Consider the following 26,199-nt stretch of genomic DNA (forward strand, 5'->3'; position numbering starts at 1 on the left):
CCGGGCACCTGCACCCAGCCCCAGCTGAGCACAGTGGTCGGGAAGCACACTGGGCACCTTCTGCAGAGTCGGGCAGTGTTCAGGATGGGGCCGTGAGAGGAGAATAGAAGGGACACACAGCTGGTGTGAGCCATTGGGTGTGTTTCAAGCTTAGAATTAGTTTATTGTGTGGAATTGTGTGAGTGACAGAAATGGAGGAAGACATGCGGCCTCCCCGGAGGCAATGGGGGACACCGGGTCCGAGGGTGCAGGGCTGGGCTCACGTGCGTAGTGACGAAACTAGCGGAAGTAGGATGGGATGAAGTGGCCATGAAGGGGTCACATTTTTTCTTACGTCATCTTGCTACAGATGAACCTAAAATAAATTAGCTCCTAAAAATGTCTTAAAAGAGTTCCACTCTTAAAAGTTAAAGTAATTTGTCCATCTCAGTATTTAATATTTTGCTTGCCTTACCTTTTAAAACTTCAGATTTAACTTTGTGCCAAAAATAAACTATTAGCCCAGCCATATCTATTTTAAAGATAAGCTTTGATAAGTTTTGACACAAATACTTAAAAATAACATTCCTTTTCTGCCGCGGCCTTTCGTTCCTCCCCCACTCAGCCTTCTCATTACTGTTAGCAGTTTGACACAGATTTTGACGGGACGCTGTTCTATGCATTTCCACTACAAATGAAAATGAAATGAACTCATCTTTTTTGTTGTCTTTGAAGCTCTTTACACTATTTAGTACTCTTTGTTATATCTGGTTTTTAGGTTCTGTGCTTGAGTCTGTCAATGGAACGTACATGCCTTTTGATCCAGATGACCTGGTATCTTTGCAGCGTCCTGGCACTATGTCTTCACAGAGTAGATACTTAGAACAAAAGCACCTGTTTTAGCCTGACCAGGTGGTGGCACAGTGGATAGAGAGTCTGACTGGGACGTGGAGGACCCAGGTTCGAGACCCCGAGGTCGCCAGCTTGAGCCCAAGGTCGCTGGCTCGAGCAAGGGGTTACTCGCTCTGCTGCAACCCCACAGTCAAGGCACATATGAGAAATCAATCAGTGAACAACTAAGGAGCCACAACGAAGAATTGATGTTTTTCATCTCTTTCTGTCTGTCCCTCTCTCTGACTCTGTCTCTGACACAAACAAAACAAAACAAAAACACCTGTTTTATTCAATTATAGGACCTAGCCTCTGGGCACGTGGCCCCATCTCCTGTTTGGGGTTTTTAGGAGCTCTGTGTTTTCTCTGTCTAGTTTGCGGCACTGAAAGGAGTTTACAAATAGCTTGCTTCCACCAAATAATGCATAATGCGTGTACAGAAGTTGAGCAGGTCTTGTCTTTCCTTGCTCAGTGGTGGCCTCTTGCTACCGAGATGACTAGCTGGGTGTAGGGAACACAGCTGTGTTAGGTTTGCTCACTTGCACTTTGCATGATCACTGTGTGTGCACTTGGCAGAGCCACGAGGCTACAGGTACTTGCCCTCAGGGTGGGTTGCTTGCCCGCCCCTGTGAGAAGCGGTTGCCCTGCCTGTGTGCTCGCCTGCTGTTGCAAGAGTCTAATAAATGGGAATGGCCTAACACTGCCAGCTCCACGGTTCCTCTACCATCTGCCCGAGTCCAGGATGCTTGGCCTCGGCCACCAGCCTTACACTGGGCATTAAAAAAGACAGGAAAGCCTAGTCCCGAGTTCTTATTTTCACCTTTTCACAAAATGAAGAACATTTCTTTCAGAATGTAAGTAGTATGTGGTAACAATTTTAGCTCTGCTGCTGTGGTAGCCACAAGTAATCCATACTTCCTCAAAACCATGCTTCAGAGAATAGGGAAGCAGAAGAAGGTATTTTCAAAACATCTTTCAAAGCCATTGTCCTTGTTCTATCAAGGTTATTGAAATAATAAAAATATTTTGTCTCTAGGTGAGTCAATTCAGAAAGTTAAGTACATTATCTTCCTGCTTTTAACACTTTCTAGGTACTTTTTTATTTTAATGTATTTTGAATGTCATAATTTTTAGGGCCTTTAAGACCCATTTTACAAAGAAACAAATTGAGGCTCAGAGGTTCCGAGTTCTGTGAAGTTTTATACCAGACTGGGAGCTGAGCCAAGAGTAGAGAGGTCTGACTCGCCGTCCTATGCTGTTTTTACTGGGCCACAGTGGGGCTGAATCGTCTTGTTTTCCAGCTGTGGCCCAGGGACCTAGTCGTTCATAATGCTCCGCAGACACACATTACCACTACACCTCAGCCACTCTGATTCCCAAGACGTATGAGATCACCTAGTGAAAGTGAGTTCATCCTTACACTCAACATTTTCTGTGGTATCCCTTTCTGTTTGTGGGGAGTTATTAAAGTTTTGTTTTAAAAGATGAATACTGGCCCTGGCTGGTTTGCTCAATGGTAGTGTTGACCTGGCATGTGGATGTCCTGGGTTCGATTCCTGGTCAGGGCACACAGGAAAAGCAATCATCTGCTTCTCCCCCCTTTCCCTCTTCTTTCTCTGTCTGTCTGTCTCTCTCTCTCTCTCTCTTGCTTCCTCTCCCACAGCCATGGCTTGATTTGTTCAATTGGTTCAAGTGCACTAAGGATGACTCTATGGAGCCTCCACCTTAGGCACTAAAAATAGCTCTGTTGCGAGCATGGCTCCAGATGGGCAGAGCATTGTTAAGAGATGGAGGTTGCTGGGTAGATTCTGGTCAGAGCACATGCTAGAGCCTGTCTCTCTATCTCCCTTCCTCACTTGGAAAAGAAGAAAAAAGATGAATACTATTGTGAGGCCTTCTGCCATAGGGTGTTTATAACTTGTTTGATTTGTCAAGACATGAACTGGAATTAATAACAACAGCTATTGAATCATTCTAGACCAGTAGGCTATATATGTAAAAATCAAAACTGATCTTTATCATATTTTTGTCATAATCCCAGTCTAGTCTGTTTGGAGACCTGTGGGAATAAGTGGCATGGCTGGTTTAAAAAAGTTTTTTAAAAAAGTATTTTGTGCCTGACCTGTGGTGGCGCAGTGGATAAAGCGTCGACCTGGAAATGCTGAGGTCGCCGGTTCGAAACCCTGGGCTTGCCTGGTCAAGGCACATGTGAGAGTTGATGCTTCCAGCTCCTACCCCTTTCTCTCTCTCTGTCTCTCTCTCCTCTCTAAAAATGAATAAATAAAATAAAATAAAATAAAAAAGTATTTTGTTCCAGCAGGAGTCATGTACTTTGGAGGCATGGCTGATGAACAGTGCCATCTAGTGGATGGTGAGGAACTTTTCTTGGGCCAGAAGGTTGGGTGGCTGCAGAGTTCAAAAATCCCTAGTTGGTCACTAATATTTAAATACTCCAGCATTTACTCTAGTAAACGTTCTCATTTTCAAGAGTGGTTTATACCAGTGTTTTTCAACCAGTGTGCCATGAGACATGGTCAGGTGTGCTGTGGGGAAATTAAACATGGGTCCCCAAACTACGGCCCGCGGAGGCGATTTATCCAGCCAGCCACCTCCATCCAAACATAAACATTCCCCTCACAATCCCTCCAGCTATCAGCGACGGGAAGAGTGGAGGCGCAGGTAACGTTCACTGACCAATCACCTTCTAGGATTCATCCAGACCACTAGCAATGAACCAATAGTAGGCCGCCTCTCATCCACTCCCCGCTTGGGCTGTTGCGCACTTGTCATTGTGTGGCCGCGGCGAGTAGTTGAAGCTGCTACTCCTCCCCATGGTCCCGATTTCTAATCCTGGTCAGGACAGGAGGTAAATGTTGCCACCAATAGATGAAGCCTCAGCCTCAGCTGCTTATGTCTATCCTGATGGTGTATATAGATAATTTGACCCTTTTCTTTTTAAAAGAGGCCCCCGCAGAGGGTGATATACAATGCATCACAATGTTATCTAACTTTAAAGCTAAAGTTTGCTGATCTTCCTTTGGACAGTTTTTGGTTATCTGTTGTGAAGGAGTTCCCCATTCTGGCCAACAAAGCTATTTTGACATTGCTCCCGTTTTCAACCACATATCTATGTGAGCTGAGCTTCTCAAGCTTGACTGCGATAAAAACTAAAAACAGATTGAGAACTGTTGAGGAAGAGCTTCATGTGTGTCTTTCTACCATTCCTGCCAGGATATCCCTTTTGTGTTCATCAAAACAGGCCCAGGTTTCACACTGAGTATAAATACATTTAGAAGCTATATTATTAACTATATGTATAATATGTACTGTGTTAGAGTGTCATTTTGTGTCATTTTGGTAGGTGGTGTGCCCCAGGATTTTGTAAATATAAAAAATGTGCCGCGGCTCAAAAAAGGTTGAAAATCGGCCCTGGCCGGTTGGCTCAGCGGTAGAGCGTCGGCCTGGCATGCGGGGGACCCGGGTTCGATTCCCGGTCAGGGCACATAGGAGAAGCACCCATTTGCTGCTTCACCCCCCCTCCTTCCTCTCTGTCTCTCTCTTCCCCTCCCACAGCCAAGGCTCCATTGGAGCAAAGATGGCCCGGGCGCTGGGGATGGCTCCTTGGCCTCTACCCCAGGCGCTAGAGTGGCTCTGGTCACAGCAGAGCAACGCCCCGGAGGGGCAGAGCATCGCCCCCTGGTGGGCAGAGCGTCGCCCCTGGTGGGCGTGCTGGGTGGATCCCGGTCGGGCGCATGCGGGAGTCTGTCTGACTGTCTCTCCCCGTTTCCAGCTTCAGAAAAATACAAAAAAAAAAGGTTGAAAATCACTGGTTTATACACATGTATAAGCAAAACAGTTTTAAATCAATGCAATCCGAATACAGGCGCTATATTATTTAATGAACCACCATTATCTGCCAGTAACACTGAAGGAATAACGGGGATGAGAGGTTGAGGAAACGGGGCTAGGGAGAGAACAGCATGAACAAAGGCATGGGGTCAATTGGAGAGGAGGAATTATAAGCCTGGTCAGAATCCTGGAAAGACATGAAATTTGGGGGAGGCTCATGTGGATTGTCTTATTACCATTTCCTAAAAGTGAGGCCAGGTTCAGGTAGTGATCCTGAGGAGTGGAAAAGTACCTAGTATATGATGTGAAGGTTAGAATTGCTTACTAGCCAAAAGGGTCCCAGTGAATATGGTCCCTGTTTTGGTGGTTCTTGGCTTACTTCTCTATACTAGATATTATATGGAAAAAGAGGGTAGAGTACTCCTGGTGTGATAAGACAAAAGGTGAAAGAAGCGAGGATACCAATGGGAGTCCAGGTGTATGGAAAGACAAAGGAGGTTAGAATATTAGGGAGTAGGACATAATGGAGGGACTAAAGCTTCATAGGGGTTCCCAAAGGGATAGTTTCTAGAGAAAGGGGAGGAAGGGACGCTTTCTTAGAAAGAGGTTCTTGATTTGACAACCTTTATGCTCCCTTGAGGTCAGTTCCCCAAATAAAGATCTTGCTACTGAGAGTGCTAGGAAGTTCCAGAGCCTCTGTTGCCACCAACAGATCTTTTGTTGGCTTTAGATTATTCATTTTCCACTTCACATGAGGAAATGGCTGTTCAGGGAGGGTCTTGGCTATTTGAAACAGATGTTAACTACTGCCACAAAATCCTTTAGTTTCAGTGTTAAAACTAAAATATCAATGGAGGCAGCGAGAATTGGGGCAATAGCGTCATAGGCCAGTTTTCATCTTTAGGTAGTTAAATACCAAAACTTGGGTGTTATAAATTCTAGAAAGACCTTTGTTTTTCTCTTTAAAGATACTTCAGGCCCTGGCCGGTTGGCTCAGTGGCAGAGCAGAGCATCAGCCTGGCGTGTGGAAGTCCTGAGTTTGATTCCCGGCCAGGGCACACAGGAGAAGTGACTGTTTTCCACTCTTCCCCTTCTACTTTCTCTCTCTCTCTCTCTCCTCCCACAGCCAAGGCTCCATTGGAGCAAAGTTGGCCTGGGCGCTGAGGAAGGCTCCATGGCCTCTGCCTCAGGTGCTAGAATGGCTCTGGTTACAATGGAGCAACATCCCAGATGGGCAAAGAGAATGACTCCCGCATGTGCCCTTTAGTGGGCATGCCTGGTGGATCTCGGTCGGGCACATGCGGGAGTCATTCTCTTTGCCTTCCCGCTTCTCACTTCAGAAAAAAAAAAAGTAAAGACACTTGAGGTATCCCTTGGATTTTTGAAACATTAGAAGACTGGCAACAGGATGCATAGGCTCACTGTTCAAGACTTTCCTTGATTTGGACTTCTCTTTGGCTCAATTTCTCAACCCATTTTAAATGTTTGAATAACAATGTTAGTTTAAATAAGCAATGTACCAGTTTTTATATACTACATGATCTCTGCTCTGTGAGGTGGAAAAAATACATAGAAAAGATTTGTGGGAAGTACACCACTAACAGTGGTCACTTCTGGGTGGGGAAACTACAGGTGCCTCCTTTTATCCCCAATTTTTTATTCTTAATGGTACTCAAATATCTCAATAAATCAGGGGAAAAAAATAAAGCAATAAAACTCCTGAGGTGTTTAAATATTAAAAACAGTTTGAGGTTGATTCAATCAGTGGTCATCTCTGTCTACCTTTTAATAAACTGTTCTTCCCAAAAAATTTAGTTGACAGTAGTGGCTCCTACCTCACTGAGCCCGCAAAAAACATGTTAAACACTAGAAACAGTAGTTATGAGGAGGAGTCAACATCTGACTTGAAATTTTAATGAACTGCCTTTGATTGGAAAGATGTAAATGGAATACTTAGAACAAAACGTGGGATCCAAGCTAAGCATGTATGAAAGTAGACTGTGGTATACTAATATGTCCTATGTACTTACTCAAAAGTTCCACTAACCAGGGGTGAGCAGCAATTTCCCATGACTGTATAGGCCAGTAGTCGTAGCTGTTGAGGCCATTCACAAGCAGGTTCCCATTGAATTTGGACAGATGATAAAGAAACAGTGGAGCCAAAAAATGGCGGGTCATTCCTTTATTAAAATCTTGCACTGGACGACGAGCAACACACAGGGAAAATACTTCCCTCTTTATTTAGATTTCACAAAGTCCTGACACATTATCCAGTTCCACAACCTGGAAAATCTTCTCCAGTTCCTCCTAGAATCAAAGGCCTCCACCAGACTAAGGCCTAGTTTATGTCATCACCATAGCGACACAATAGCAAATCTCTGCCTAAGAGTGCCAAAGGGGCAGAACCTGGGTACAGCGCCACCAGCCAAAAAGAGAAAGAACGAAAAAGGAAGAAGATAACTTCTCAAAACCAGGAAAAATCCACAGTCTTTATAACTTTTTCCATTTTTTTCTTGTATTTTTTATCTTTTTCTTTCCTTCCACCTTGGTCGTTTTACCCTCTTTCTGTTTTATTCTTTTCTTTTCATTTTGAACATTATTACCCATAGGAGTTACATTTTCCATTCTTTTTTTTTTTTCTATGAGTGTTACATTCCAAAAAACTCAATTATTTTTTCTCTCTCTCTTTCTGTTTCATCTTTCCTCTATCACCTTTTCTCTCATTCAAATCTCACCCACAAACAAATTATTTTATTCTGGATTCAAATTTTTTCTTTCTGGCATTTTGTGTGCTTTTTACTTTGCATTTTATCTCTTTAGCATTTCCCTCAACTCCAGCTCTCCATTCTATAGTTTTTGTGCCACTTAATACAATAGAATTTTCATTTTTCACTGTATTTTTCTTTTTTCTTTTCTCTTACACTATTTCTCTCATTTGACCATCATTTACAAATTATTTTTAATCCAAATTTTTTCCTTGTGGCATTTTGTGGGTTCTTGCCTTGTTTTTGCCTTTGTCACTCCCACCGAACCCAGGCCTTCTAGTCTATGTATTTTTGTTCCACTTAGCACAATAGAATTTTTAGTTTTTCACTGCATTTTCTCAAAAATTTTTTTATCAACTCTTATTAGTGTTATTAACAATACCACTCTCAAATGCTATTAAAGAAAAAGAATTCAAATATCATGGATACAAAAGACAGTGATGTAGCTCAGATAAATGAGGAAAAATCTATAGAAAAAATTTCAATAGCTTAGAAACCTTGAAGTTAAATGACAAAGAATTTAAAATTGAAGTCCTAAAAATACTCAGGGATATACAAAAAAGCAAAGAAAGGCAATTTAGGGAGCTCAAAAAACAATTCAATGAACAGAAAGAATACTTCACCAAGGAAATTGAAACTATGAAAACAAACAGAGATGAAAAACTCAATTCATGAACTGAAAAAAGAGGTAACAAGCTTAGCTAATAGAACAGTCCAGATAGAGGAGAGAATTAGTGACATAGAAGACAGGCAACTATAGGTACTACAGAGAGAAGAGGAGAGAGACTCACGAATTTAATAAAATGAGATAGCCCTACAGGAATTGTCTGACTCCATCAGAAAGAGCAACATAAGAATAATGGGTATATCAGAAGGAGAAGAGAGAGAAAATGGAGAACATATTCAAACAAATAATAGACGAAAACATCCCAAGCCTGTGGAAAGAACTAAAGCCTTGAATTCAAGAAGCAAACAGAACACCGAGTTATCTTAACCCTAACAAACCTACTCCAAGGCACATCATAATGAAATTGGCACAAACCAATGACAAAGAAAAAATTCTCAAGGCAGCCAGGAAAAAGAAGAATACAATATATAAAGGAAGGCCTATTAGATTATCAACAGATATCAAAGCAGAAAGTCTACAAGCTAGAAGACAGTGGACCCCAATATTTAAAGTTCCAAAAGGGAGAAACTTCCAGCCAAGAATACTATACCCATCACAGTTATCCTTCAAATATGAAGGAGAAATAAAAACATTCACAGATACAGAAAAGATGAGGGAATTTATCACCAGAAAACCCCCACTTCAGGAAATACTAAAGGGGGTTTTCCGACCAGACACAAAGAACAAAACAACAAAACTACAAGTAAAAGCTCCATCAAGATAGCAATAAAAACAAGATTAATCAGTGACAAAGAAACAAAAAAGGGGAGAGGACAAAGATTAACAGTAGCAAAGGAGGATGGAGTGCAGAAGCACTCATGAGATAATATACTACAATGAACATGGTATGTATGCTTTCCATTACTTAATGGTAACCACCCCTGAAAAAAACCAACACATAAGTACATGGCTTGAAAAAAAGGAGTAACAGAGAAAAGAAGTATGGATTACAACCAAACAAAAACAAATGATAGAAAAATAAAAGAGAACCAAATAAGATACAAAACTATCAGAAAGCAATTATAAAATGGCAATAGGAAACCCTCAAATGTCAATAATTACACTAAATGTAAATGGATTGAACTCACCAATAAAAAGACACAGTAGCAGAATGGATTAAAAAAGAAAATCCAGCCTGACCAGGCGGTAGCGCAGTGGATAGAGCATTGGACTGGGATGTGGAAGGACCCAGGTTCGAGACCCCGAGGTCGCCAGCTTGAGCGCGGGCTCATCTGGTTTGAGCAAAAAGCTCACCAGCTTTGACACAGGGTCGCTGGCTCCAGCAAGGGGTTACTCACTCTGCTGAAAGCCCACGGTCAAGGCACATATGAGAAAGCAATCAATGAACAACTAAGGAGTAGCAACGCTCAATAAAAAACTAATGATTGATGCTTCTCATCTCTCCGTTCCTATCTGTCTATCCCTCTCTCTGACTCTCTGTCTCTGTAAAAAAATAAAAATAAAAATAAAAAAAGGGTCCAGACCCTTTAAAAAAAAAAAAAAAAGAAAAAAAAGAAAATCTGCCTGACCTGTGGTGGCGCAGTGGATAAAGCGTCGACCTGGAAATGCTGAGGTCACCAGTTCAAAACCCTGGGCTTGCCTGGTCAAGGCACATATGGGAGTTGATGCTTCCTGCTCCTCCCCCCTTCTCTCTCTCTCTCTCTCTCCTCTCTCTCCTTTCTAAAAAAAAAAAAAAAAAAAAAAGAATAAAAAATATAATAAAAAAAATAAATTAAAAAAAAAAGAAAATCCAACTGTATGCTGCTTACAAGAAACACATCTAAGCTACAAGGATAAAAACAAATTCAAAGTGAAAGGTTGGAAAACAATACTCTAAGCAAATAACATCCAAAAAAAAGCAGGTGTAGCAATACTCATATCTAACAATGCTGACTACAAGACAGCAAAGGTAATCAGAGACAAAAAACGGTCATTTCATAATGATAAAGGGGACATTGAATCAAGAAGACATAACACTTCTTAATATATATGCACCAAAAACCAAGGAGCACCAAAATATATAAGGCAGTTACTGACTGACCTAAAAACAAAAACCGACAAAAATGCAATCATACTTGGAGATCTCAATACACTACTGATGGCTCTAAATCATTCATCCAAACAGAAAATCAATATAGAAATATTGGCCTTAAATGAAACACTAGAACAGTTGGATATGATAGACATCTACAGGACATTTCATCCCAAAGGGCCAGAGTATACATTTTTCTCCAGCATACATGGAATATTCTCATGAATTGACCATATGTTGGGCCACAAAAATAACATCAACAAATTCAGAAAGATTGAAATTATACCAAGCATATTTTCTGATTATAAAGCCTTGAAACTAGAATTCAACTGCAAAAAAGAGGGGGAAAAACCCACAAAAATGTGGAAACTAAACAACATACTTTTAAAAAATGAGTGGGTCAAAGAAAAATAAGCGCTGACATCAAAAGATACATACAGACAAATGAAAATAACAATACAACATATCAGAATCTCTGGGATGCAGCAAAAGCAGTAATAAAAGGGAAGTTCATATCACTACGGGCCTATATGAACAAACAAGAGAGAGCCCAAGTAAACCACTTAACTTCACATCTTAAGGAACTAGAAAAAGAAGAACAAAAACAACCCAAAACCAGCAGAAGAAAGGAAATAATAAAAATCAGAGCAGAAATAAATGAAGTAGAGAACAGAAAAACTATAGTAAAAATTAATAAAACAAGGAGCTGGTTCTTTGAAAAGATCAACAAAATTGACAAACCCTTGGCAAGACTCACCAAGAAAAAAAGAGAAAGGACTCATATAAACAAAATCCAAAATGAAAGAGGAGAAATCACCACAGATATCATAGATATACAAAGAATTATTGTAGAATACTAGGAAAAACTACATGCTACCAAATTCAACAATCCAGAAGAAATGGATAAATTCTTAGAACAATTCAATCTTCCTAGACTGAGTCATGAAGAAGCAGAAAGCCTAAACAGACCCATAAGCAAGGAGGAAATAGAAACAACTATTAAAAACCTCTCCAAAAATAAAAGTCCAGGGCCAGATGGCTATACTAGTGAATTCTATCAAACATTCAAAGAAGTATTGGTTCCTATTCTACTCAAAGTCTTCAAAAAAAATTAAAGAAGAAGTAATACTACCAAACACATTTTATGAGGCCAACATAACCCTCAAACCAAAACCTGGCGAGGACAACACAAAAAAAGAAAACTACAGACCAATATCTCTAATAAATACAGATGCTAAAATACTAAACAAAATACTAGCAAATTGAATAAAACAACAAGTGGGATTCATCCCAGAATCACAAGAATGGTTGAACATACGTAAAACAGTTAACTTAATATACCATATCAGCAAAACAAAGAACAAAAACCATATGACCTTATCAATAGATGCAGAAAAGGCATTCGATAAAATACATCATTTTATGTTTAAAACACTTAACAAAATGGGTATAGAAGGAAAATATCTCAACATAATAAAGGCCATCTATGATAAACCATCAGCTAACATCATCATATTAAATGGCATAAAACTGAGGACTTTTCCCCTAAAATCAGGAACAAGACAAGGTTGTCCACTCTCTCCACTCTTATTCAACGTAGTGCTGGAAGTTCTAGCCAGAACAATCAGACAAGAGAAAGAAATAAAAAGCATTCATATTGGGAAAGAAGAAGTAAAGGTTTCACTTTTTGTAGATGATATGATCCTGTACATTGAAAACCCCAAAGTCTCCACTAAAGACTACTTGAAACAATAAACCAATACAGTAAGGTCACAGGATACAAAATTAATATACAAAAGTCCATTGCCTTTCTATATGCCAACAATGAAACATCAGAAAACGAGCTAAAAAAAAGACAATCCCCTTCATGGTTGCAACAACAAATAAAATACTTAGGCATAAACATAACAAAGAATGTAAAGAACCTATATAATGAAAACTACAAGGCATTGTTAAGGGAAATCAAAAAAGATATAATGAAATGGAAAAATATTCCTTGTTCTTGGATAGGAAGAATAAATATAGTCAAAATGACTATATTACCCGAAGTGATATACAAATTTAATGCAATTCCCATCAAAATTCCAATGTCTTTTTAAAAGAACTGGAACAAATAAATCATCAGGTTTATATGGAACTATAAAAACCCCCAAATAGCCAGAGCAATCCTAAGGAAAAAGAACGAAGCTGGGGGCATTACAATACCTGACTTCAAACTATATTATAGGGCCACGACAATCAAAACAGCATGGTATTGGCAGAAAAATAGACACTCAGACCAATGGAACAGAATAGAAAGCCCAGAAATAAAACAACATGTATATGGTCAAATAATTTTTGATAAAGGGGCCAACAACACATAATGGAGAAAAGAAAGCCTCTTCAACAAATGGTGCTGGGAAAACTGAAAACCACATGTAAAAGAATGAAACTCGACTACAGTTTGTCCCCTTGTACAAAAATTAATTCAAAATGAATCAAAGACCTCAATATAAGACCTGAAACAATAAATTACATAGAAAAAAAACAGGTACTAAACTCATGGACCTTGGATACAAAAAGCACTTTATGAATTTGACTCCAAAGGCAAGGGAAGTGAAGGCAATGATAAACGAATGGGATCACATCAGACTAAGAAGTTTTTGCACAGCAAAAGAAACTGACAAAACAAACAGCCAACTAAATGGGAGATGATATTTTCAAACAACAGCACAGATGAGGGCCTAATATCCAAAATATAGAAAGACTCATAAAACTCAACAAGAAACAAGCAAACAATCCAATTAAAAAAATGGGAAGAGGACATGAACAGACACCTCTCCCAGGAAGGAATACAAATGGCCAACAGATATATGAAAAGATGCTCATCTTCACTAGCTATTAGAGAAATGCAAATCAAAACTACAATGAGATACCACCTCACACCTGTTAGATTAGCTATTATCAACAAGACAGGTAATAGCAAGTGTTGGAGAGGCTGTGGAGAAAAAGGAACCCTCTTCCACTGCTGGTGGGAATGTAAAGTAGTACAACCACTATGGAAGAAAGTATGGTGGTTTCTCAAAAAATTAAAAATAGCCTGACCAGGCGGTGGTGCAGTGGATAGAGTGTCGGACTGGGATGCGGAGGACCCAGGTTCAAGATCCCAAGGTCACCAGCTTGAGCGTGGGCTCATCTGGTTTGAGCAAGGCTCACTAGCTTGAGCCCAAGGTTGCTGGCTTGAGCAAGGGGCACTCGATCTGCTGTAGCCCCCCAGTCAAGGCACATATGAGAAATCAATCAATGGACAACTAAGGAACTGCAATAAAGAATTGATGTTTCTCATCTCTCTCCCTTCCTGTCTGTCCCTCTCTCTGACTCTGTCTCTGCCACAATAAATAAATAAATAAATAAATAAATTAATTAATTAATTAAAAAAAATTAAAAATAGAACTACCATATGACCCAGCAATCCCTCTACTGGGAATATACCCCTATAATTCAAAAACACTGGTACATAAAGACACATGCACCTCCATGTTCATTGCAGCATTGTTCACAGTGGCCAAGACATGGAAACAACCAAAAAGCCCTTCAATAGATGATTGGATAAAGAAGATGTGGTACATATATACTGCAGAGTACTACTCAGCCATAAGAAATGATTAGATAGAATCATTTACGATGACATGGATAGGTCTTGATATCTTGATAACATTATACTGAGTGAAATAAGTCAGAAAAACTAAGAACTATATAATTCCATACATAGGTGGGACATAAAAATGAGAGTCAGGAATGTGGACAAGAGTATGGTGGTTACTGGGGGTGGGGAGGGGAAGGGAGGGAGTGGGGGGAGAGGAGGGGCACAAAGAAACCAGATAGAAGGTGACTGGAAGACTATATGACTTTGGGTGATGGGTATGCAACATAATCAAATCTCAAAATAACCTGGAGATGTTTTCTCTGAACCTATGTACCCTGATTGATTAATGTCACCCCATTAAAATTAACTTTAAAAAATGATCCCGCCTGACCTGTGGTGGCGCAGTGGATAAAGCATCAACCTGGAAACACTGAGGTTGCCGGTTCAAAACCCTGGCTTGCCTGATCAAGGCACATATGGGAGTTGATGCTTCCTGCTCCTCCCCCTTCTCTCTCTCTCTCTCTTTCCCCCCCCTCCTCTCTAAAATGAATAAATAAATAAGAAATTAAAAAAAATATATATATATATATATAAATGGTCCCCACTAGTCTCAGTGGAGCTCACAAAAGCCACTCACCTCTGGTTCCCCACCTGTACACCTTCTCTTTCTCTGCACAAACTGGCTTCTTCTTTAGGACCCTGTATTCTCTCTGCTTTCATTCTGCAAACATAGCTTCTCTCTCATTTCTTCTTCAAAACTTTTCTGGCACAAAAACCTCTCCTCCATCAAACATTCACAAAACAATTACCTTCCCAAGCAGGAAGGTAATTTGCAATTTCACAGAGCACAATTACCTGGCGCTGCCCAACCCCTAATGCAAACTATAAGTGAACAAACATAAAAATCATATTTTACTAACTTATTTGACCAACAATGATTACAATTTCTAGAGTTTGTACATTTTTTTTTCTTTTTTTCCAAATGACAAGAGATAGACTCCCTCATGTGCCCCAACCGGGACCCACCCAGCAACTCCTGATAGTTGCCAATGCTCTGCCCATCTGGGGCCATGCTCACAGTGGAGCTATTTTTACTGCCTGAGGCAGAGGCTCCATGGAGCCATCCTCAGCACCCAGGACTGACATGCTCAAACCAATCAAGCCATGGCTGCGGGTATAGAAGAGAGTGAGAGAAGTGAGGGAGGTAGAAGCAGATGGTGACTTCTCCTATGTGCCCTGACTGGAAATCAAACCCAGAACATCCACAAGCTGGGCCAATGCTCCACCACTGAGCCAACTGGCCAAGGGCAAAGTTGTACATTTTAAAGGAGCTTAATTGCTACTTTTATTTCCCCTATGGGAGGAAATATGAGATGATGGATCAAGTCTCATGATAACCAATTCAATAGATGTGCCAAAGTTTTAATATCTTAGAATTTGTTTCTGAAATCCTATGGCTTCATTGGCTTTAGAAAGCTTGCATTTATTTATTTATTTAATTTTAGAGAGGAGAGAGATATAAGGAGGGGATTGAGCAGGAAGCTTCAACTCCCATATGTGCCTTGACAAGGCAGGTCCAGGGTTTTGAACCAGTAACCTCAGTATTCCAGGTCAATGCTTTATCCACTGCGCCACCACAGGTCAGGCCTTTAGAAAGTTTTGATTTGAAGAATCTCTTGTATAGTTCAGCTGTAACAGTTGTTTTGAAAATTAGATTTATCCCAACATGATTAATATACAGGGAACAATTTCAGCAAAAGAATTTTTGTTTGTGGCCCTACTGGTGGCTCAGTTGACAGAGTGTTGGCTGGTGTTGGGGCCTCCCTGGTTCAATTCCTAGTCAGGGCACAAGAGAGGCGACCATCTGCTTCTCCCCCCTTCCTCTCTCCCTTCTCTCCCTCTTCTCTTACAGCCAGTGGCTCAATTGGTATGAGCATGGCCTCAGGCACTGAAGATGGCTCCATTAAAGCACATCAGCCTCAGGTGCTAAAAATAGCTCAGTAGTCAAGCATTGGCCAAGACAGAGTTGCTGGGTAGATCCCAGTCAGGGCACATATGGGAGTCTGCCCCACTATCTCCCCTCCTCACACCTAAAATTTAAAAAAGGGGGAAAAAAAAGAATTTTCTTTTGCTTGGAGGGGGGCGATTTTGTCTGAAAGAAAAAGTTAATGCAGAAAATACACCACCTGAACATTTATGGTGGAATTGAACCATCATCTATATCTGATGTTAATATTTTCTAATTTCAGATTACACTCTTTCCACCACTTCACAGTCTTAGTCACAAGCAGCAACCCTTCTAATGCACACTTCCAAAGCGAACTTCCTGTCTTTCTCCAAGAGAAGTGCCATATTTATTTGTAATGTTAATCTATTTCTTAAATATTTAACATGTAAAACCACTACTGTTCTATTTTTTAAAATATGTCACTGATAAAGCTTTTAAATATTAGGCCCTATTCCCATTTGTCTCCCTTAAGTACTGTGGTGTTTATTGGACTCTGCATAATGCAGTGATTTTTAGAAACTACTATAATAGAATTCTTTCTCCTTTCCCAAAAGGTCATAGGTGGGCCTTTTCCTTTTATATCTGGAAAAAGTTTGCTAACAAAATATTAAAAGATTCTGTTCAATGTAATTGGAGTCTGCAAAAAGTTATAAGATTATAGTTATTATAATTATATAATAATTATAGTTATTAAAATTTTTAGTGAGGAGTTTCCATATGTGGCTACCCATTTCCAAAAACCTAGGACAAAATAAATATATGAGGTTTACTAAAATTTCAGTTGCACCTCAGGCTATCACAGTGTCCCTACATGTTTGATGTAAGAATAATTTGTACTCTTTTTTTTTTTTTTTTTCATTTTTCTGAAGCTGGAAACAGGGAGAGACAGTCAGACAGACTCCCGCATGCGCCCGACCGGGATCCACCCGGCACGCCCACCAGGGGCGACGCTCTGCCCACCAGGGGGCGATGCTCTGCCCATCCTGGGCGTCGCCATGTTGCGACCAGAGCCACTCTAGCACCTGGGGCAGAGGCCACAGAGCCATCCCCAGCGCCCGGGCCATCTTTGCTCCAATGGAGCCTTGGCTGCGGGAGGGGAAGAGAAAGACAGAGAGGGAAAGCGCGGCGGAGGGGTGGAGAAGCAAATGGGCGCTTCTCCTGTGTGCCCTGGCCGGGAATCAAACCCTGGTCCTCCGCACGCTAGGCCGACGCTCTACCGCTGAGCCAACCGGCCAGGGCTGTACTCTTTAATTATAGAATATAATATGCCTAAGACATATCCTGGAGGTCATCAATTGCATGTGATCCTTGACAGGGCTGTCTACTTGACATTTACTCCCCTTTCATAATGGCAGTTCCAGAAGCAGCTCCTCCCCCTCTGCTCCTCTAGAACAGGAGTTGCAGAGTGAATTATTTTGTAAGTCACTTTTAAAAAGTATGTCCAAAGTCTCAAGCAGCTAATGTGTCAATGGAAGGCAATTTAAATATGTCCACAACATTTGATGTCCCATTTTCCTGTCCCTTGAAGGGTTGTGCAAATAGTGCCTTCTCTCTGCAGTCTTCCCTAAACCCACGCAATATGCATTACACTTTCTCCATGCACTTTGTGTGTACTAGTACATAGTATTTAGCATTGACAGCACAATGCTGAGATTTCTGAGGGAAATATTATCAATGCCAAACACATAATAAATGCCGACTAAATTGTAAAAAGAGAATTCTGTCCTATAATGATATCCCATACAATAACTCTCATGCTTTGCAGGGACCTTGTGGCTGGGGGCAGTAATCCATGTGTGCCCTTTTATCGTGAATTCCTTCTCCTTACTAAACCAGTATGACCTATGCTGGTCCTGTGCTGTTTTTCCTCCCTACTCCGCAATGGCTTGAAAGGGCCCGTAAGTCAGTTACCATCCTCACTAGGCTGGCAGGGAACTCTCCTGACTCTCAGGAAAGGAGTCAATCCCCACTCCATTTTGCTCTTATTTGTTCACTGACCCAGGTATTCAAATCTTTCATCATCTGTCAAGTCTGGGGTCATAGTCTAGGGGGCAGGAAAGCAGTGTTGTCTCATTTGTCCTCAGAGTACCTCCTCTATTTTATTTTACTGGAGGCACAGAGAGGTTAAGCCTCAACTCAAGGTCACACAGCAAGGAAGTGGCAGAGTCAGTGAATCAAGATGAATAAATGAAGTCTTGGAGTAGGTGAAGGTTGAACAAGCACTGCTAAGCCTCCTTATAAACACTAGGATTATATAATTCTTTCTTGTTTCATGCTAAGTGTGCAGCTTCTGTGACTTTGTTATCATTCAATCGACTCACACAAATCTCCCTCTTGCCTCCAGTAATGGTCACAGGTATGATACTATGTCTCTTATTCAGAAAGAGAAGACCTCTTCTACTTCCTCCCAGGGGCAGCTTCCCCACCATGCAGTGGTATTCCAATGGTCAAAACTGTCCCCAGGGCCAGTCCATTTGTTTTCCTTGTTTGGATGCTTGTTCTTATACAGACATCAGTTTCATGGATACAGTCCTATAGCACATGGGTCATTTTGGTTTAGTTCAATTTGTTCCCTGTCATAGGTTGAGAGAGAAAAGTAACAGTAGGTCTTCTGTTAGAACCAATTCTTCAAACCACTGTGAAAGGAATGGTTTTCATTTGAAACTTCTATTAGGTGGTGGTGTACCACCTCGCTGCCTTCTAATCTCCTTTCATTTTAATTTCCTTTTTTGGCTAAGTATTAAGATTGTGCTTTAGACACAACCAGGAATACTTCTCACAAAGACATTCTTTTTTTTCTTTTTTTGTGTGACAGAGACAGAGAAGACAGAGTCAGAGAGAGGGACAGATAGGGACAGACAGACAGGAATGGAGAGAGATAACAAGCATCAATTCTTTGTTGTGGTACCTTAGTTGTTCATTGACTGCTTTCTTGTATGTGCCTTGACAGTGGGGCTACAACAGACTGAGTGACCCCTTGTTCAAGCCAGTGACCTTGGGTCCAAGCTGGTGAGCCTTGCTCAAACCAGATGAGCCCGCGCTCAAGCCAGTGACCTTGAGGTCTTGCACCTGGGTCCTCCGTGCCCCAGTCTGACGCTCTATCCACTGAGCCACTGCCTGGTCAGGCTCACAAAGACATTCTTGTTTGTGGCAGCTAATATGTTTCACAATCAATGGTTTATTAATCAAACTCTCCACAAGGTGGTAGGGTTAATAATTTTTTTTTTTTTTTTTTTACAGAGGCAGAGATAGACAGGGACAGACAGGAACGGAGAGAGATGAGAAGCATCAATCATCAGTTTCTCGTTGCGCATTGCGACTTCTTAGTTGTTCATTGACTGCTTTCTCACATGTGCCTTGACCGCGGGCCCTCAGCAGACTGAGCAACCCCCTGCTGGAGCCAGGGACCTTGGGTCCAAGCCGGTGAGCTCTTTGCTCAAGCCAGATGAGCCCGCGCCCAAGCTGGCGACCTCGGGGTCTTGAACCTGGGTCCTTCCGCATCCCAGTCCGATGCTCTATCCACTGCGCCACCACGTGGTCAGGCGGGTTAATAATGTTTTAAAGAAGCAAGAACAAATCTTTCCATTGTGAAGATGTTAATTATTAAAAGGGAATTTTCCAGCCCTGGCCAGCTTGCTCAGTGGATAGTGTCAGCCTGGCATGCGGACAGCCAGGGTTCAATCCCCTGTCAGGGCACACAGAAGTGACTGTTTCTCTTCCCCTCCCTCTCCTCCTTCTCTCCTTCTTCCCCTCTCACAGCCAGTGGCCCAACTGTTTTTGAACTTTGGCCAGGGCACTGAGGATAGCTCAACTGATTTGAGCATCAGCCCCAGGATCTACCAGAGGGTTGCAGGGTCTGGTTGGGGTACATATGGTAGTCTATCTCCCCTCCTCTCACTTTAAAGAAATAAATAAAAGGGAATTTTTCAATGTTGCAGCAGCAACTCACTAGTCATTTTTCTTGTTTCAAGTGCCCAAGAGGCACTTGCCTAGGAGCCGAATAGATTTTCATGTCGGAGGACAGCCTTCCTGCACAGGGTCCTGTCTCCGACCTCCTGGCAGGCTCACGGTCCTTCCCGATCCCCAGGCACTGTGGGCTGTACCAGTTCCACTTATGCCGACAAGCCAAAGGATGAGTCCTTGTAATCAAGGACTAAATCGTCTAAAAACCCAGCCAAGTTATTGTGGCTAAATAAACCACCCGAGACGGCGAATCAGGTAAAAGGCTTGGATCCCTAGCCTTTGGGAGGATAAGGCTATTTGGGAAACCGTGTGCAGAGAAATCAAGACCTCCTTCAAAAAGGCTGTTAGGAGAACTTGAGTCCATTTGCTACGCCCATTGGGTGGCACAGCACACAGCCTCGTTGGGCTTGGGGGCAGATACCCGGTGTGACATGATTCACATCTGCAGCTCCTGGGGGCTGCCCCTCCCTCCCAAGTTCCCCGAACCTAGGGACACAGGATGATCCTGGCAGTTACACTGCCTGTTGCTGAGTGAGACCTCAGGCTTTGGGCAGAATGTAGCAGTTATGAATTGTGGCTCTGCCACTTTCCCAGTTTATGAGACCTCAGACAAGTGGCTTAACTTGTCTCAGTTTCCACATCTGTAAAACGGGATTAGAAAAAAGGCACAGTGACTTTATAGGGCTGTTGTAAAGACTTGGAATTTAACATTATTAATTAAAGCAATGAGAAACTGACAAGGAGAGCGTGCATCTGGCCCAGCCACAGTGGAGGGGCCGATGGGGCCTGGGCACTTGGGGACCCAGAGACAGCCCATCACGTAGCCTCCTCAGTTCAGCTCTTGGGGTTTTCTAGAAAATCCAACCAAAATTATTTTCTTTGAAACCCTACTCAAGAATGCACACAGCAACCTCTCTGCTGGTTGACTGTTAACCAATTTACCCTTCAAAAAATGTGGAAGCTGGATTTCCTGTGCCCCAACTTCCTGTGGGTTTCTTCTTTTATAACTCCTATCATGTCTTTGTTTCTTGATTTTGATGCCATGTTGTAACTGAGCCCTCTCCTGTGAGGAATTTAAATGCAAAATAACTACCGTATTTTTCGCTCCATAAGACACACCTAGGGTTTTAAGGAGGAAAATAAGAAAAAAAATATTCTGAACCAAATGGTGTTAAAATATTTAATAAAATACCATATTTTTTGCTCCATAAGATGCACGGGCATTTTTCTCAGGAAAAAGTGCGTCTTATGGAGCAAAAATATATGGTAAATAGCAGGAAATCACCGAGCTAACTGTGTTATTTGCTGACAGTTCCTTTCTGGAGGTGCCACTGTGCTCTGCCTACCTGGGTCTCATCAGCAGAACCTTACTTAGGGTCCTCCCTAACTTTCCCCTGGGTGATGGGACCCTCCAGGTCTGCTACTGGTTCCGGTTTGTCAGTACCCACTTTATACGAGCTGTAAATGTAGCTGTGGTTGTCTTACATTATGTGGGGTTATCTTCTGTTGTTACATTGTTATTACATTCTCTCGTGTTGCATTATGTGATGTTGTGATATGTAATGTTCCTTGTTATGATGATCAAGTTTTGGCTCCCTAAACTGACTCTAGGATCTAATTAGGAGGCAAGGACTTAGACACGTCTCCCTGTGTCACTGTATCAGACTAAGCCAAACAGGTGGAGACTGCGGGGTGAGGTGGAGACAGAGAGAGTCGGGAGGAAGGACAGGGCGCCCCCGGTCAGAGGCCAGAATCTGCCCTTTCGCAGGCACCGGCCCTGGGCTGACCAGGTCACTCACTGAAGTTCAGCACAACTCAAGGTGTTGGGGCTCTGAGGTGAGCAGAGGATGACGAGGGGGTTGGCCATGCTGGTGACAGTGCGAACTTATTCCTAACCCGGGATGACCCCTTCACAGGAATGCAGTTTAAGGCACACAGCTCCGGGTGGACAGAGGTGGTGTGACCTTGCGTAAGTTACTTCATGTGCACCACGAGGAGGCCCCTCCACCCCAGGGCAGCACAGAGAGGAGTTGACTTGAGGGCCAGAGGGCTTGGGCTACAGATGCCAATGGCTGCGAGTGCAGAGGTTGCTGTTTCAGATGGTGTCTTAGCTCTCAGACTGCCGGGAATTCCCTGAGTATACCTCCTCTATTTTAAAACGGACTCTGGCTCTGACCCCCACACACAACATGCATCCTTGGCATACCCTTCCTTGACGCCAGGCAAGGTCTTTTTCACAGATCCGACACAGGAAAAATAGGCAATCCTCCAGTCCTGGCTGCAGCTGGTTGGCTGATTTACAGAGAACTGACTGAACAGCCGAAGTCAGCTGTGAAAATCTCCCGTCAAGAAATGAATTCACTCTATGCAGCCAGTGACCCAGAGCTTGCCAACATTTCATTTTTGTTAGAAAGTCACCGCTTTTATTAAAAGAGCCAGATTGAGGTCTGTGAGAGCCCAGGTACTATATACTCCTCAGTTTCTGTCCCTTCCACACGGTTTCAAGGCTTAACTATCAAGGTGTCACAGCTTTTATAAGAAGGAAAAGTCTGAGACAAACCTGCTCGCATAGATCTTGGTATTTGGCCACTTGCCATACTCCCGACTCAGAGTGCATAGGATACTGAGTTGTAGAATGCTAATTAAATCATTCTTTTTCCTCCCATGGCTGACAATCCTCATCTGGTCCGGAAGAGCATCTGTGATGTTGGCATTTATAAATAGAACATTCTGAATCCATGTTTATTTTATGTGCACACACACAGCCCAGTGTGGCTATCAGAGCACTGCTGAAGCTCACTCATCTTGCTCAGGTATCATTAAACCCGTATTCCAGCTACAAAAAGTAAGTAACAGGAAACTACACAAAAGACATGCAGGTGCTATGATCCCAAAATGTGTCGCAGACATGTACTTGGACACACATAATTAACCAGAAAAGGGAATTCATATTCAGGATAATGACATTACATTAAAATGGGAGGGACTGAAATATTTAGCACAAGTTCCCCTTTATAGTCTTCTTTACCTTGAGGTTCTCTGAATTATTCTACACATTTAATACTGTCACTGCCTGGAGGAAATGGACACACTCAGATGTTTTCATCCTTGAGGAGCATCTGAGTTAATCTCAAGGATCGATGGACCAAGTTAAATGGCCAGAGGAATCGCTCCATTAGGGATCTCCCAGCCTTCTAAGAGTTGCCACATATTTTTAACGATGTGAGCATTATGGTCTTCTTCCCCCACCGCCATCTTACCAAGAGTTAGGTGACTAGCATGGAATTCAGACCTTGGATAGAATATTCTCATTAGATGAGTTTGCTTTAAAAGCCACTGCCACGCCTGATCCATCTTGGCTTCCACTATTCTGCAGGGGTTGTAGTATGGGTGGGTCATGCAACAGCAAGAGAAGCAAAAACCTTTTGGAAGAAAATTACTTTAGATTTTTGGTAGATCTCAGGGGACCAGCAAGAGATCATCTACCACAAAATTAATATGTTGGGCTTGAAATTAATTTCACGTCATAATTAAATCAGATGTGACCTATGAAAGCATTAAGCAAAAAATGCCATTTAATGAGTTGAGGCACATTTTGAAACATGGTATCACCAGGTCAAACAGTGGTACATTTCTCAAACACTGGTGAGAGCTGGAGGGGTAGGGGCTGCCCAAGGTGCGCCCATGTACAGTCCTTCCTGCTCCTCTCCTGCTTCGCCTGCTCACTGGCTGTAGGAAACGGTAATAGATGCCGTTTTAGAGATCAAACCCAAAGCCACCCAGAGAGAAGTGAAAAAGGTTTATAGCAAATTGGCTCTCAAAGTACCATCCTAAGAACCCAAGCAAGTTAAACAGATTTCTCAAGCTCAGGAAATGTTTTCTGGTGCAATGAAGAGAGAATTATATGACAAAAGAGGAGACAGTTAAAAGGGGGAGTAGCACGAACATCTTTGATACGTTTTTTGAAAGAGGTACAAATGTTGTGTGTCAGCTCCCAGTAATCTTAAATTTATACAATGGTGCAACCAGAAAACTAGCTCTGCAAAAGAACATGACTTGGAAATGTGAAGACGCAGGTGGTAAGAAAGGAGGAGTGCCCGTCCCTCACCGCACAGGCCTGGACTGGCTCAGCACATCCAGTCCGTGTGCGACTGCCAGGGTCACGGCAGCGGGGCAGCCCTGAAGAGAAGATATAAAAGCTCCAATGGAAGGATGACAGTTCAACAGGAGTTTCTAAAAGTTCATACTGACAATCGCAAAAGATGGTGAGATTATGTGGTTAAGGAGACCAAGAGTAAGGACTGGAGCTGAGGGATATCACTATTTTATATCAGAACCATGCTGTTTTTACTCGACCAGATGACCTTTTTATATCTACGGATATACAGCCAGTTGAAGCACCATGTGGCTTCCCAAAGTCAGTATCATCTCTTGACAACCAAACTGAATTACTGCCTCACCCAGGTCAGCCTGTCAAGTATGGAGATACCTAGTCTGAGCTAAGGGAAGGCATGACGATTGATTGTGGAGCAGATGAAAAGGGTTGTATAACCAACAAATTTAAACTTTCCTAATCATGATAAACATTCTTTACTGAAAGAATTCCAAGAGAAAGTAGAAGAGACTGATGATAACGGACCAACTAGAACTGGTGGACTTTGATCCAAATCAGGAAAGGCTGTATCGCTACTTCCTCTGCCTTTGTCAGGTGATACCCTGTAACTGAGTGCAGCTACGTACACGCAGCAGCTTAGACAGAAAGGCTAGGAATATGTATTGATTTCAATGTATGCACCTTAATTGTTAAGCTATGAAAATAAAACTGTATTTAACTAGCAGTCAAGAACTTAATTTGTAGAGGCCTGACCTGTGGCGGCGAAGTGGATCAAGCATCGACCTGGAACGCTGAGGTCTCCAGTTCAAATCCCTGGGCTTGCCTGGTCAAAGCACAAATGGGAGTTGATCCTTCCTGCTCCTCCCCCCTTCTCTCTCTCTCTCTTCTCTAAAATGAATAAAAATTATTAAAAAACAAAAAACTTAATTTGTAGAGAAGTATTGATCTGTATGGTTGTATTAAGTGGGATTCACTGTGATGCTTCTGCCAGTTATTCTATTGCCTCAATTGTTGAAAACAGCCTGCTGTATAATTTAGCCTGTAGCACTTATCATAATGTATTGCTTCTTGAGGGCTTGCAGCACTTCTTTAGGTATATTATAGGCTTACTTTAAACCATTTAACTTGTACTCCAAAATGACTGTAAATATGTTGGTAGTATAGCAAATTATGACAAATAGCTTTAATTGTATGTCTAAAAGTCACGTTTACAGCTTAAATGTGGGTATCAGAGTTCAGGTATTCTTAAAGTATGAATGTACAGTGGTACCTTAAGATACGAATTTAATTCGTTCTGTAACCAAGCTCCTAAATCAGCCAACTCATGTATCAAACTGCTGATACTGGACCTGTGCGCCAACTAGCGGCAGCTTCCCGAATCACGACTCGTATCTTGGAATTTTGCTTGGATCTCAAACAAAAATACGGACTGAGTCACAGCTCGTGTCTTAAAAAAAAAAAGGTATGTTGGTCTGTTCATATCATCATTAAGGTACCACAGTATCCTTAATATATGGGTAACAGCCTGACCAGGTGGTGGCACAGTGGATAGAACATAGGACTAGGATGTGGAGAATCCAGGTTCAAGCCCAATGTCTCTGGCTCGAGCAAGGGCTTACTCGGTCTGCTGTAGCCCCCCAGTCAATATGAGAAAGCAATCAATGAACAACTAAGGTGTCGCAACAAAGAATTGATGCTTCTCAACTCTCTCCCTTTCTGTTTGTCCCTATCTGTCCCTCTATCCGTTAAATAAATAAAAAAATATTATGGATAACAAAGAAAAACAGTTTAAAACTTACAAAAGAAGGTTCATGTTATCATTTGAACCATTCCTCAGCCCAGTTTCCCCCCATAGCCAAGAAGTGGTCATCCATACCCCATCACCCTTCTACCAGGTGGGGCATCAATGTGAAATGTAACTGCTCACATTCCTGGCTGCTCCTTGCCTGGAGTAGAGGATCTAAAAGATGGAGGACATAACAGGATAAAAACTAAGCAACCTGCAAGGTTACAATGCAGGCCTTCCACTTTTTTTCTTTTAAAGTATTTGTTTTCTAGATAAGAAGAAAAAACTGTCCCCTCAATATTCCACAGGTGCCAGTGGAGGGCTTAATATTTCCAGTAAAATTCAAATAGTTAGGACTATGTCCCCTCAAGCAACTAAGTGATTAATAGTCACCTATTAAAATCAAGACTCCAAATTAAAGCAACTTATCAAGGTCACACAGTAAGTAGCAGAATTCTATTCAGTTCAGATGGATTGACTTCAGGCTCTTCCTTCCCACTGGCTTCCCTCCCGCCCCCAC

Source organism: Saccopteryx bilineata, chromosome 9, assembly GCF_036850765.1.
Source record: "Saccopteryx bilineata isolate mSacBil1 chromosome 9, mSacBil1_pri_phased_curated, whole genome shotgun sequence".
NCBI classification, from domain to species: Eukaryota; Metazoa; Chordata; class Mammalia; order Chiroptera; family Emballonuridae; genus Saccopteryx; species Saccopteryx bilineata.